At 45.8% G+C, this 8,099-nt stretch overlaps 1 long non-coding RNA gene across 1 annotated transcript; it reads right to left on the reverse strand.

Annotated features, from left to right (window-relative positions):
* Positions 1-1,227: 1,227 nt before the first annotated feature.
* On the reverse strand, positions 1,228-3,250 carry LOC119347109. Its single transcript, XR_005168137.1, has 3 exons — positions 2,853-3,250; positions 2,093-2,442; positions 1,228-1,690 (listed from the first exon to the last, which is right to left on the reverse strand). It is a non-coding gene; the product is annotated as an uncharacterized LOC119347109 (long non-coding RNA).
* Positions 3,251-8,099: the final 4,849 nt, after the last annotated feature.

The following is an 8,099-nucleotide window of genomic DNA, read 5'->3' on the forward strand; positions in this document are numbered from 1 at the left end:
TTCTATCGGAGAGTCAAGAACGTGTGCCAACCCCTATGCATAGGTTCCCAATGTCACGAAACCCGCAAGTTGATCACCAAAACTTACATCAAGGGTGAGGGAGTCTCGGACTAGGGGGTGTCCGGATAGCCGAACTACCATCATCGGCCGGACTCCAAGACTATGAAGATACAAGATTGAAGACTTTGTCCCGTGTCCGGATGGGACTTTCCTTGGCGTGGAAGGCAAGCTTGGCGATACGAATATGTAGATCTCCTACCATTGTAACCGACTCTGTGTAACCCTAGCCCTCTCCGGTGTCTATATAAACCGGATGACTTTAGTCCATAGGACGAACAACAATCATACCACAGGCTAGCTTCTAGGGTTTAGCCTCCTTGATCTCGTGGTAGATCTACTCTTGTAACCCACATCATCAATATTAATCAAGCAGGACGTAGGGTTTTACCTCCATCAAGAGGGCCCGAACCTGGGTAAAAACACCGTGTCCCTCGTCTCCTGTTACCATCCGCCTAGACGCACAGTTCGGGACCCCCTACCCGAGATCCGCCGGTTTTGACACCGACATTGGTGCTTTCATTAAGAGTTCCTCTGTGTCGTCACCGATAGGCTCGATGGCTTCTTTGATCATCAACGACGATGCAGTCCAGGGTGAGACCTTCCTCCCCGGACAGATCTTCGTATTTGGCGGCTTCGCACTGCGGGCCAATTCACTTGGCCAGTTGGAGCAGATCGAAGGCTACGCCCCTGGCTGTCAGGTCAGATTTGGAAGTTTGAACTTCACGGCTGACATCCGCGGGGACTTGATCCTCGACGGATTCGAGCCACAGCCGAGCGTGCCGTACTGTCACGATGGGTATGATTTAGCTCTGCAGCCGGACAGTACCCTGGAGGCCGCACTCAAACCCGCTCCGATCTTCGACTCGGAGCCGGCTGCGCAGACCAAGGATGGATGGCTAGACACCACCTCGGGGGCTGCAACCTCTACGGCGATAGAGCCGAACACCGATCTTGTCCCCCATGAAGCTCGTGACTCCGAGGTGGCGGACTCCTTGCCGGACTCCGAACCTCCCGCGCCCCCTCCAGTCAAATCCGATTAGGCGCCGATCATGGAGTTAACCGCGGCGGACATCTTTCAACACTCACCTTTTGGCGACATCTTGAGTTCGCTAAAGTACCTCTCGTTATCAGGAGAGGCCTGGCCAGACTACGGCCAAGACGGTTGGGATGCGAACGGCGAAGAAATTCAGAGCCCACCCACCACCCACTTGGTAGCCACTGTCGACGATCTAAATAATGAAGACAGTACACTAGAACAAGAATGAAGGTGATATTGTAGTCACTTTTCCTGAAGTCTTGACACAAGATCAATATTTAGATGCCATGCTTGTTCTACTAGTTCTCATTATCCATCTGCTAATTACTCCGCCGCCGTCGCTGCCGCTGATCATCATTAGTCTAATTGACGCGTATATTATAGTACTACACCACGGTGCTACTTCCATCCACTATATTTTTCATCTAGCTACTACACGTTTACAACCGTAGCCTATTATCTACTGATGTTCGTTATTGCTGCCGAACTCTACCTGCCTGTGCGTGCGGTGAAGAAGACTTTACTGCGTTTTGTGGCGTAGCCAAACCGGTCGTAAGATATTTTTGCAAATTACAGAAGTAAGCCCCCCCCCCCCTGAAAAAAAAACACCATGGATTCAATTAACACTAATTTTAATTTGAGGTAGCACATAAATTCAGTTAAAACTAAAGTTTCAGTTAAAAACAACATCCAGTTAAGTCTGATTCTGTTGACAAATTTAGTTGAGTTAGTGCATCAATTCAGTTAACACAAACATCAGATAACACCCAAAATCAGTTTACAGAAACATAGAAGTACTCGAAATTGCTGAGTTCTTAATTTTAGCTAGCATTTTGGCAGTTCATCCATATTTCAGTTGGTTGCCCCAGGTGAAATAATACACATTCTCCGTAAAACAAATGGCATCAAGTTCAATCATGAAAAGGAATAAAGTGACCATAGTTTGTTTGACAGGTGAAGTGTATTGGAATAAATTAAAAAACTGCAGAGACATACCTTGGTTGCTGGCTGCGGTTGGGTGTTGAGGAGGGCCTGGAGGGGAACAGTGGAACTTGTCCGGACAAGGGCGCCTAGGTGCCGGCGGGACACAGCAACGGTCGAAGGATATCTCTGGCGCGACAATGACTAGCGACGACAGGGTGGCCGGCCGTGGCTCATGAAGATGCAGGCAACCACATCGGCGGACAGCGGCGAGTGACGAAGGCAGCGGACTCAGCCGCGCCGTTGTTCCTCCCTCCCCGGCGCCGAGATGGACGCCAGCTACGCACCTGGCCCAGAGGCGGAGCTCCTCCGCGCGAGTCCGCTTCAGGGCCAGTTCTTTTGAGCTATGCTGTGAGAATAAGCTCCTGTGGAAATAAGCTCTAGATAAGCTCATGTGGAAATAAGCTCCAGATAATAAGCTAGAAAGTTCTTTTCAGTGCCTGTTTTTTCAGCTTATCTAATGCCATTGGACTATATGGTTGTCCTGATTAAATGATATCGTGTTATTTTTATCATTTTGCTGCTCAAATGAACATAAATTTGCTTACTACTTGACACAATCAGCACATCCATCACTCTATGCAAATACAATGGTAGCATCCAGAGGACAACAATCTTGTAGTACTACTTGACACAATCAGCACATCCATATAAACATTAGTTCTAGCATATATCAGCAGCACCACATACATCATACAGCAGCAGCAGTTCATAACATCATCCATCAGCAGCACCACATAGCAAATCTGGATTAAAAATCAAACGAGCCGCTCACCTTGCCGGCCGAGCTCATGGCCACGGACTGAGGAGGGAAGGGGGAACGAACGGGGTTCCTTCTCGACGGACTGGGTCGCGGCCGGAGTGGGGCACCGACCGCCGGAGTAGGGCGCCGACGGGACCGACACGAGCTGCTCCTGGCCGCCAGGGAAGGTAGGGGTCGTGCCCGAGGTTGGAGAAGCGACGGAAGATGGGCTCCTACCCTCCGGCCATGTCGCCGGAGCTAGCCGCGGCGCGGAGCAGACGAGTAGGGGACTGGTGGCGGCGGCGGCGGCTGCAACGGGAACCCTAGCCTGTGCGGGAGCGAGTCGGGTGCGAGACGAGATAGCGCGAGGGGGATCGAGGACGGTTTTTTTTTTCTTTCTGCCAGGGGATCAGGTGACGCGGGCTCAGCCGCTCAGGGGCATTTTCCCTGTAATTTCTGCAAACGGAGTTCTTTGAGCGGCTTGACCACTTTTTTTTAGGGAAGCGACTTCATTTGGGAGAGAGGGGGAAGGAGGATACCTAACACGGGCGGACACCTCTTGCCTCACTATGCGGTGGGTCCACATTAAAATATGGTAGGTTATCAAAGTATTGAGCACACAATCGGCTAAAAAACACGCGGGAGACAATTTATATGTATTTGTTCACACGTGTGTTGTGTGTTGGTTTATAATTTTTCAAAAAAAAATATACGGGAATTGTCTAGGTTGCACTTGTTCATTGTTTTTCTCTTCCTTAAGGAGGCTAGTGAGTTCTAGGTAAAATCTTTGATTCTCTTAGTGTCTTTTTTTTGCGGGGTTGATTCTCTCGGTATTTGGGTTAAAAGGGGCTTATATAGGTGTCATTGTGTCACAGAAAAGTACTAGGATGAAAGGCATGCTTTACTCGTGTCTGATGCGTGTACTCATCCAACGTTAGTCCGTTGGAGAGAGATAGAGAGATGAGTGAGGCCGAGCGGGAGGATGCGGATTTGGGTTTCTAGGGTTCTAGGAGTGTGGGGGCACACGATGGAACTTCGATGTCATCCCACGATCCCTCCCTCATTGTTATCTTTCTCGGCGATGGTTATAGGTGAATCTGAAGAGGAGATGGACTAGTTATGAGACTTGGTGGGTCTAGACGTGGTTGTCGATCACAGTTGATCAATGACATGATGATGATCACATATCCCTCCTTCGACCTTTGAACATGGAAGGCCCCGATCCCCTTTTCTACCTTCGTGTTTCTTCTCGACGAGTATACCAAGTGTCGTCCTTTAACATACCGAATCAACAAGTGTTGAAAGCAGTATAAGCTTTCGGAGACCAACGTAAGTTGGCAAGCTTTGCATAGTGGTTTTGTTTAAATGACCAAAGTAGCACACGATGATGTGTACAAGAGAGGCGTCCGTCGAGCATCGTGGAGAGGAGAAGGGGCTCTTATAGGCGACCAAATGGTTCCCCCCTCTCCCTCCTGCATGTAGTCAAGCAGCGGCGTCTTCGATCGTTCCAAGGCGACCGTCTGATGATCTCTTCGTCATTGTTGTTTGATGTGTCGCGGACTAATCAAGCTATCTTTCATCTTACCTGCTATTGAGGTCTGGTGTGCCGAGGGGCTCAAAGTCGCGATCTAGTGTGTTGAGAGGTAATCATGCCGACATTGAGGGGTAATCGAGCCAACGTCAAGGGGTAATCAAGCCACAATTTGATGCAGTGGCGGGTAATCAAGCCGTGATCTAGTGTGATGACATGTAGTCAAGCAGGCATCGAGGGGTAATCAAGCCGCAATTTGATGTACCGATAGTGATCAAGCCGCGATCTAGCGTGTCGACACATAATCAAGCAAGCGTCGAGCCATAATCACGTTAGCATTCGTCTTATCTGATTATTCAGGTACACAAGAGCCATGAGGGTTGAAGTAGTAAATATTTACTAGTATGCTTTTGTGATGAATTTATTTACTATTTCCTCCATTTCTTTTTAGTTTGCATATAAAATCTGGTCAAAATCAAACTTGATAAAAGTTTGACTACCTTTATATGAAAAATATCAACATGCATCATTAAATGCATCATGCAATTATTTTTCATACCATTTTGTATTGTAGATGTTGATACTTTGCGTAGTTTGACTTCAAATAAATTTTATACGAAGCGTAATTTTCATACCATATAATTTTGGTCAAACTTTCTGTAATTTAACATCAAATAAATTTTATACACAGTGTAAAAATAAATGAAGGGGGTGAAGAAATTTTGGATACATTGTGCTTATGTAATATCTTCTGAAGAAAGTGCTTGTGTAATATACTACCTCTCGGCGTCTATCTTCTTGAACGTTTATTTTTACACGTTCTAGAACATTCTGGATTTTGGGTTGGGAGGGTGAAAGTGCAACTATTCCTAGGTGGTTTTGGTAATTCATAACAACATATAGCTCATTGAGCTAATGATATTCCAAGCCTATTATTTCAGGAAAGCTCAATGAATGGCATGGCATGGATGATGAAAGTGGATCCCTCAAAATACTAAGGACAAAGGATTGGCTCAAGCTCAAAAGCTCAAGACTCTTCATTTTATATTTTAGTGATCCAAGATCACATTGAGTCTATAGGAAAAGCCAATACTATCAAGGAGGGATGAGGTGTTGCTTAATGAGCCTCTTGCTTCATGTGCTTTGTGATATGCTCCAAAACCCTCAACTACTTTCCCACATCCACAAATGACCTAAACCCAAAGCCAAAATCGGTCACACCGATTCTTCCTATCCGGTGCCACCGATTCCAAAAGTCATAGCCACTGCCACAAACCCTAAGCAAATCGGTCTTATCGATAGGGATCTCGGTCTCACCGAGATGGGGTTGTAATCTCTCTGTTTCCCCTCGTAATGTTTCGGTCTAACCGAAGTGAGCGATCGGTCCCACCGAGATTGCAATGTAAATTCTCTGTTTCCTTTTTGTAACATTTCGGTCTCACCAAAAATAGCAAATCGGTCCCACCGAGTTTACCTGACCAACTCTCTGGAAAGCTTATTACCAAATTGGTCTCACCGAGTTTGTGTAATCGGTCTTACCGAGATTACGTTATGCCCTAACCCTAACCGAATCGGTCTCACCGAGATGCATGTCAGTCCCACCGAAAATCACTAACGGTCACTAGGTTTATTAAATTGGTCCGACCGAGTCTGTTGAATCAGTCCCACCGAGTTTGGTAAATTGTGTGTAACGGTTAGATTTTGTGTGGAGGCTATATATACTCCTCCACCTCCTCTTCATTCATGGAGAGAGCCATCAGAACGAAGCTACACTTCTAACTTACCATTTCTGAGAGAGAACCACCTACTCATGTGTTGAGGCCGAGATATTCCATTCCTACCATATGAATCTTGATCTCTAGCCTTCCCCAAGTTGCTTTCCACTCAAATTTTCTTTCCACCAGATCCAAACCCTATGAGAGAGAGTTGAGTGTTGGGAAGACTATCATTTGAAGCACAAGAGCAAGGAGTTCATCATCAACGCACCATTTGTTACTTCTTGGAGAGTGGTGTCTCCTAGTTTGGCTAGGTGTCACTTGGGAGCCTCCGACAAGATTGTGGAGTTGAACCAAGGAGTTTGTAAGGGCAAGGAGATCGCCTACTTCGTGAAGATCTACCGCTAGTGAGGCAAGTCCTTCGTGGGCGACGGCCATGGTGGGATAGACAAGGTTGCTTCTTCGTGGACCCTTCGTGGGTGGAGCCCTCCGTGGACTCGCGCAGCCGTTACCCTTCGTGGGTTGAAGTCTCCATCAACGTGGATGTACGATAGCACCACCTATCGGAACCACGCCAAAAACATCTGTGTCTCCAATTGCGTTTGAATCCTCCAAACCCTTCCCTTTACTTTCTTGCAAGTTGCATGCTTTAATTTCCGTTGCTCATATACTCTAACTAAAGAACTAAACTCTCTTAAGTTAGCTCATGAAACTATCTACGAAGATCATCGAGAACTTTTAAGGGCTCATGAGAAGTTACGCTTTGAAAAGCTCAATCTTGAGCAAGAGCATGAGTTCTTAAAAGCAATCAATGATGATCTTCGCAAGAAAAGTTCTTCTTACATTGCCAAGCGTTTACTCTTATCTACTTACATGCCTCAAGTCAAGTCTAGTAACAAGTACAAGAAAGATACTTCCTCTAGTAGTAACAATAATAATGTCAAATCCAATATTGTTGCTTCTAGTAGTTCTCTTGATTCCACTAATGATTCTCTTAGCCAAGTTACACTTGAGCAAGAAAATAGCTTATTGAAGGGAATTATAGAGAAAGGTGTTTACAAGAGCCTTGCCGGGAGTAAGCAATTCGAGGAAATTGTACGCAAGCAAGGAAGGCACCGGAAGAATCAAGGTGTTGGTTTTGAACGAAAGTTCAATGCCAATGGAGTTGAGTGGGAAGAAGATCAATACCCCAAGACAAAGTTTGTTCCTCAACAAGAGAAGTATGATCCTACTTCCTTCAAGGGAACACAAGCTCAAGATGATCTTCCACCACAAGACCACAAGAACAAAGGCAAGGACAAGCTTCAAGAAGAGATTGATGCATTTGAAGAAGCACCTAAAGCCTCGTTCAAGTGGGTTCCCAAGACTATGTAAAGTTCTACTTCATCAAGTACAACTACAACTCCAAGGATTTCCATCAAGATGATGTGGATCTCGAAGAAGAAGAACTAGAGAGTTCTTGAGGGTGACTCCGCCAACATTCTTCACTCATATCATTTTCGCAAGAACAAGTGCAATCAACTTCCACATCTTGCACTAGTTCAAAGAGTCACAAACCCTCATGTTGGTAAGGCAAGGGACAAGGTAACCTAATGATTTCATGGACATCATCTTGTGTGTGCATCACTCTATGTCTATGGATATTCTTGTTTGTTCCTTGTGGGACTAACCCATGTAGGCAAGTTGAAAGTGCAACTCACTCCAAAGGATTGCTCCAAATGATCTACATCAATATTGAGCATCTACATCTTCAACACCTACATGAAGTCATCATCGACAAAACCCAAGGTTAGTTCATCCCTCTAAGGGGGGATCTCACATCTAGGGGGGGCTTAACTCTAAGAATTGAGTCAAAGCAACTCTAATGGTGTGAACATATCAATGCATTATGTAAAAGTGGTAACCCCACTTGAGCTTAAAAGATGAGTATGACCTATGATCAAATGTTCTCATTTGATTCCTAAGTCAATATACTCATAAATAGATGACCTAGTCATCGCCAATTGCTTGATAGATGCTAGAATTGGTTGTGCT

Source organism: Triticum dicoccoides, unplaced genomic scaffold, assembly GCF_002162155.2.
Source record: "Triticum dicoccoides isolate Atlit2015 ecotype Zavitan unplaced genomic scaffold, WEW_v2.0 scaffold58836, whole genome shotgun sequence".
NCBI lineage: Eukaryota > Viridiplantae > Streptophyta > Magnoliopsida > Poales > Poaceae > Triticum > Triticum dicoccoides.